This window comes from Cynara cardunculus (genome assembly GCF_001531365.2).
Source record: "Cynara cardunculus var. scolymus isolate 2C chromosome LG 10, CcrdV1, whole genome shotgun sequence".
NCBI classification, from domain to species: domain Eukaryota; kingdom Viridiplantae; phylum Streptophyta; class Magnoliopsida; order Asterales; family Asteraceae; genus Cynara; species Cynara cardunculus.
The window spans coordinates 12745340-12752782 of NC_037537.1; the positions used below are offsets into that span (position 1 = coordinate 12745340).

At 34.5% G+C, this 7443-nt stretch overlaps 1 non-coding gene across 1 annotated transcript; it reads right to left on the minus strand.

Moving 5' to 3' along the window:
- Window positions 1–7336: 7336 nt before the first annotated feature.
- Window positions 7337–7443, minus strand: LOC112520567. The gene has a single exon (XR_003070038.1). It is a non-coding gene; the product is annotated as a small nucleolar RNA R71 (small nucleolar RNA).

Sequence of the window (7443 nt, forward strand, 5' to 3'; positions counted from 1 at the left end):
ATATATGTTGCCTAAGTAAATTATGAAAAATCTTTTGTACAATGTCAGTTGTCACCTTGGAAGCATCAATTTGTTTACCTTAGGCAACATAGAAACAAAAATATATATGTTGCCTAAGTAAATTGGGTTGAATTTATAATTTTACCTTAGACAACATAGAAACAGGAATGTATGTTGCTTTAGTAAACTTTATTGGATTTATGTTTTTAACTTAGGCAACATAGTATAAGAATATATGTTTACTAAGTAAACTTTGACGGATTTAAAAAAAATATGAGTGTCCAACATTGAATTAAGGCAACATAGGCTAGTATGTTACCTAGGATATATGCAGGCAACATAGAATTATTTATATGTTGCCTACAGTCACACTTAGGCAACATAAAACCATATGTTGCATTAAAGGAAACCTATCATATGTTGTCTGTGCGTATCTTAAGCAACATATGCAATTTACATTTGTTGTCTAAGGCAACATTTGGTGTAGTGCAAGTTTAATATGTACATTTGATCATGTTGGTTACTTGGAATTGTTAAGATTAAAGTTCGTGCCCCTAGATCATGAATCAAAGTCCATGTTGATATCGATCCCTCAAATTTAACACATCAATCTTTGATAATCCCAAAATCATATACAATCAGATTAATCCTTCAAGAACAATAGAGATGAGTAGAGAGAGATTTTCACCAAAGTTGAATATTGTATTTTCTTGAGAGAATTTACAAGAATGATTAACCGTAACTAATCAGAAATAAATTGAACTAATTACAATTAACAAGCTAAAGACTATTTATACTAGGAAAATAGTAAAGACTAACTATTACAATGGGAGAACTTGAATACAACAAAGCCCATTTTTGAACCCAACAATCTTTTCAAGTTTAAATGTGATAGTCTTATTCATATCCACAAGATTATTCATCGAGATGTCGTTGTGCCTCATTGACATATTCTTTTTGCTTGAAAAATGAGTTAATGGTTCATTTATTATATATGTGTTATTAGAACTTCATCTTTCATGATTAAAGCAAATTAATTTGAATTTATATATGTGTTATTAGAATTTCAAAACAAGTTATAATATGAATATTTACATTAAACTAAACTAGGGTTTGTATTTTTACAACAAAATTTAACATATTCCTAAAAATAAACATTTTACTAATATTTACATAATTACAATTATGTATTACTAATATTTAACTAAACTATTTAATTAGCTTTTTATGGACTTTGTCATTTGCCTAAAAAATTAGACCAAATATTAATGAAATAATCAAGAATTATAGGATGTGTCTTTGTTACTATATAATTAATATGACTCACCCTCACTAGACATGACGATCGAGATGAGCAACCAGAGTGGAGAGTCATCAGCCTTTTAATTGGGCCACGTCTCAAGTGAAGTAGGTTAAATATTATTTTAGACTTAGGGGAGGCTAAACCGTTTGAAGCATCAGCTTTTTTATTTTCTAATTGTGGATGGGATGATGGTTTGAGGGGGCTGGCACCGGCCTGCCCCTATTCCCTACGCCACTGGATGCATATACACTCGTTAAAAAGAATAAGGACATTAACCCACTTAGATCAAAACCATCCATTAAGCTAGTTACAGTAAAATACGTATTTAATTTTTTGTAAAAAAACTTATAATTTCTTACGAATTTTCAACAGAAATCCATCTAAAATCCCATGAAAATCTCTCAAAGAAGGTCAACTTCGGCTAACCATGTAACATCCTAATTTTTGTCTTACTTGAAGAAAGTGTTGAACTGAGTGATCCGGTATAGAAAAGCCAAACATGGAGTATGGTTATAGTGACATGCGGTACTGACATCTGTCACAATAGCACGGGTGGTATTGGAGAGCATGATCGTCCTGACTATAGTGCCATATGGTAGTGATATCTGTCACGATAGTACCGATGGTATGGAGAGCATGATTGTCTTGGCTATAATTTCATAAGGTAGTGGCATCTATCACGATAGCATGGATGGTACTAAGAGTATGATCGTACCGGCTATAGTGCCACACGAAAGTAACTTGGCATGATTGTGCCATGCGATTATGACAATGGCACGAAAGCGGGCACAATGGCATCAGATGTATCGAGATTTGGTGCATCTAGGTGATTGTGCCATGCGATTGTGATAATGGCGCGAAAACATCATCTGGCGCAATTGTGCCTTGGCGATTGTGGCATTGCCACAATAGCCAAGCATAATAGCATAAGATGTATCGAGAGCCAATGCATCTGGGCAATTGTGACACCCTCAGAAGGGGCATGATAGCCATCGGGTTCTGAAGCTTAAAAAGTGGTTTTAGATCTAGGGTTTGTCACTTTTCTCCACCTTTTTCACTCCTCCAATTTGGGCGATTTTGGAGCCCTAAGGTCCAATTTCTAAAGGTTTTTTTTAGAGAAACAGAAGGTTATCATGGATATTGAAGATCCATGGTGGATGGTATCAAAGATTCTTGAAGAGGTATGTTTTTTAGGTATTTTGAGATCTATTGTTGAAGTCTTTGTGAGTTTGAATCTTGAGTTAACCCATGGTGTCTTTGGCTTGGAGTGTGATCTTAAGATGTTTTCTTGGAGATTTTTGCTCCTAGAACTCAAATATTCACCAATGGAAGTTAGAGTTTAAGGGTTTACAAACTATGTTTAACCTAACCTGAAAAGGTGTGTTTCAAGTTACATTGTGAAAACTTTATCTATGTTAAAAATGTATATTTTGGATTCTCAAATTGTTTTCCTTAAGATTTATCGAATGTTGTTGGTAACTTTATGTATTGCATCTTTTGCATATTTGGTTTTATGAAATATTGAGAAGTACATATATTTAGGGTTTTTAGACATTTTTGTAATAAATCATAAAGTGTGTGCGTTTTGATGAATTACTTCGCATATGGAAATTATTTGAAGTTAATGCACTTTTGGTATGTTGATTCTGTAAATCATTTGAAAATACACATGATTGAGTTTTATTGGATTTTGTGGTATTTTCGGTTATGAGATTTATTAAACTCTTTAAATGCACTTTGCGGTTATGATGAATCATTTTGCAATTAGTCAAACAAGTGGAAGAGTTTAATGGCTCGTATTTGATATAAATACTTATTTCGAGATTTTTCCCGACCTTCGAGTTAGTGGTCACGATTTTCAAAATTTTTGGTATATAAGTTGCGAAAACGCTAAGTATTTGTATTTTATTGGTTTACGTTGCCTTTTTATTGAATAGTCAAATAAATTGTTAAGTTATTGGTTGGATTTAACGAAAAATGAGTTTTGGGGACATTTTTCTGGTTTAAATTGCTCTATGTTGAGATTTGGTTATTATATACATTTATGGTATATTTATTAAAAAATTACATGTTTTGAGTAAGTTGCTCATTCAAATGGAGTTAGGGGTGCACAAAAAACCATCAACCCCGCAAAACCCGCCCAACCCAACCCGCTAACAACCCAATTAAACCCAATTCGCCTAACCGTCAAACCGCCCACCCGCCAATTAGGAGGGTTGAAATTGGGTTGGGCCTAGCTCAACCCGTCCAACCATAGATGGTATCAGAGCCATGTTTTTGTATTTCTATATCGTTTCAAACTCTGTTTTAACTCTGTCCTTCCCAGTTTTTCGATTCTTATGAATCTGTCCAACCCAATTTCAACCGCCGCTAATATATAATTTATATATTATGTGTGTGTGTGTTTATTATGTATATATATATATATATATATATTAATAATGTATAATTTTTATTGATATTATGTTTGTATTTCATTTTAGCTAAACGTATATGTTACCAAAARAGATTCACGATCAAAGAATGATGACAAATAATCTAAATAATAAGAGAAAATTACTGAAATCTTTTTTGCAGCAACAACAAATTGATATGTCGAACCACAAGGGTGGTGCCTGATTGGTTTGAGCTCGACTCCAAAGGTCAAAAATACCAGGAGCTCCCAGGTTTAAATCCAATGAGGAATAAAAATTCCCTTGTGGCCACGGAGGTTCAAATGCGGTGACTCTGGGCAATCTGCAAAACAGGTGGTCGTCCTGGGATTAGTCGGCTTGCATAGAGAGTTGGATATCCAGATTAATAAAAAAAAATTGATATGTCGAAGAATATGAATGATACTAATAAATATTTTGTTGACGAATCCATCAATCTAAATACCCCGTCATTTTATGTTGTACTTTAGTGGAAATAAAATGTTTAATTATAACATTTCGCTACAACAACATTAGATCTTATAGGATGCCTAAAATGTCTAAGCGTTCTAATATGATTCTTTATAGGACGAAACAAGAAAAATGTCTAATCAAAAAGAGTTACAATATGTTTATACGATGATTTTAGGCGTCCTAACAAATTCTATGACGCTTTTAAAATAAAGTATCATATTAGTTATTTTATACGACACAACTTCAAATGTGTATATGAACATAGGTGTCCTATAAATAAATGAGTTTTAGGAACACTTCAAAAATTTTATATAAAATAACTAATACGACATTTTATTTAAAGATCATTCTAAAACACTTGTTGAAACGTCCAAAAACGTCATGTAAACCTATTGTAACCTTTTTAGATAGGACGCTTTATAGTATGGTCTATAAACTTAAGTTTTATGAATTATTTCATTCGTCAAATTTATGTAACTACTAACCCCCCAACCTAACCCAACCCGCCTCAACCCGCAAGGGTTGGGTTATACTTTTGAAAGAGTTGGGTTGGGTTGAGATTTTTTCAAACCGCCATAATTGGGTTGGGTTGTAAAAATGTTGCAAACCGCACAACCCAACCCGCGTGCACCTCTAAATGGAGTTATGTAATTTAGACTGTATAGGCAGATGAGTCGGTTTGTATATTTGAAATAGGATGGTTGATATGTGTTGAGAATTAAACACATAAAACACTCGTTTTACGTCTTATTAGTTAGAATAGTTTCTTTTCATTCCCACTTTGAGTCATTTTTATTTGTTTCTTTATACATTTGTTATTATGAAGCTAAATATTGTGGTTGACTTGTTGGTACTCATGGATGAAGCTAATGGAGAGTTTTTGATAAACAGCAGGATGCTACAGCATTGGTGTAGCGGCGATCTGATACATGCACAACTTTTTGGAGGGCTTAATGATTAAACCGCTGCCTTTTTGAGCTTTGTAGAAGACAGCTGGAGGCTGTTGGCTTTTGATTAAAATCTGAGATTACAACTCTTGTTAGGAATATGTACTTTTTAGTTACTCTAATTGTACTTTGTAACTAGTTTTAGGAAGCTTAGCCTCCAAGATTTGTCGTTTTGACTTTTAATGCCTCCTTTGGGTATAAAAGGAGGGCTTGGGGTTCCGTTTTCATCATCCATCAAAACACCATCTAGTGTTAAAATCAACCCTCTCAAAGGGTGATTTATAGTAATATTTTGAGTTCTTCATCTTATTTTTCTTTAATATTCTCGTCTTTTAATTTCCGTTCTTTATTTTACGTTCCTTTACGATTATTGTCATTTACATTCCGTTATTTAATTTCCGCAATTTACATTCTCGTCATTTACATTCCCGTCATTTAGTTTCTCGTTATTTATTTTCTTGTCATTTACTTTACGCAATTTACGTTTATGTCTTTACTTTCCGTCATTTATTTTTCTTGTAATTTAGTTTCCGTTATGAGTAGCTAAGCTTTTATAGCTTGGGTGTGAGACGGAAAGGTGAGATTTTCAAACCAAACGAAAGTAGCCAAGTGTTTTCGTAAACAACGTTCCATTGTTTCATTCGAGTTTTCATAAAACCAAGCACAATTCTTGACGAGTTGATCACTTTGAAAGTGTTAAAGTGCCATGGACTTAGAGATAAGCCATTGAATGCACGTCAACTTGGATGACATAAGAGGTAGACTTGAGAAAGTTGCCGACAAGGAGACTTGTCATTTATGTTTTTCAAACTTAACTCCCGACGGGTTGGTCACTCTTCGAAAGTGTCAAAGTGCGACAGATTCAGAGATGAACTATCTAAGAACACACGCCAACTCGAATGATATGGGAATCGACTCGAGAGAGTGATTTTTAACAAAGATATTTGTTTATCCATATATTTTGAAAACACCATCGTGTCACTATCCCTGGTCCGGACACCACATAGAGATATTGGTGGAAAGCTATAATATAGTGCAATAATGAAGTCTGAGAGGAATGCCTTCAAAATAGATGGTGGAACTTAGTTTCGAAACATTGCTTGCTGTAGCATTCCAATAGCATTGGCTACTGGAATTTGTGTTTGGGTCTCACCTTAAGTCTTACACCCTTGCTACTTTTATATATTTTGTATTCTGTTTTAATTCACCTTAACTTCAAACAAAAGTCTTCAAAATCGTCATCTGAAATCATCTTTTTCATTGGACTCTCATTTAACTTTGGCTACAATTTCCGTGGACGATATTCCGATACTTGTACCACTTTATTACTTGGAAAGACGACATTGGACCGTATTGTATACTTGCTTTGTGGTCCAATTCCTTTGTCTAACGATGTGTGATATAATCCGACCAAGTTTTTGGCTCCGTTGCCGGGGATTGGCAAGCTAAAAGTTTTATTTTGAGTAAATTAAAAATTTAATTTTTCTAGTACCATTTGAATCATTTTAAAAGTGATGTATGCCACGGACACATCGCGGGGAATTTTTCGAATTTGATCCCGACATTGAGAGAACGTTTCATTATAAGAGGAGGGCTCAAAGAGCATTTTTGCTCTACTCCCTCCGAACATGGCATTACCTCCCCCAATCATTCCGAAAATACCGCATTTGGAAAACCAACCGCCGATTTTTGAACCAATACCACCATTTCCGAACTTTCAAGAAGGACACCCACATAATAATAATAATTTGGGTAACGAGGACACAGAGTTGGAACATAATGATCAACAAAGAACATAAACTCTGAACATCATTAATATGGCAAATTCAAAAAATGGAAGGATCATGGATTATGCTATTCCGGATTTTGAGCAATTAAATTCCGGGATAGTTAGACCACATATGACCGCTCTCCATTTCGAACTAAAACCGATAATGTTTCACATGTTGCAAACGAATGGCCAATTTGCCGGATTACCGTCGGAGGACCCGCATTCGCACTTAAAATCTTTTATGGAAATCACTGATGCTTTTTAGATCCCGGGAGTGTCCAATGACGCTCTCAGACTTACTTTATTTCCATTTTCATTAAGGGATCGGGCAAAAGCATGGTTTAACTCTTTAACACTGGGTTCTGTGCCGTTATGGAGTAACATGGTGTAATTTTTTTTGGGAAAATATTTCCCACCAACAAGGAACGCTAAGTCCAGGAACGAGATCTGTCTTTTCAAACAAATGGACGATGAGGCTGTTCCTGACGCGTGAGAAAGGTTCAAAGAGCTGTTGAGAAAATGCCTACACCATGGCAT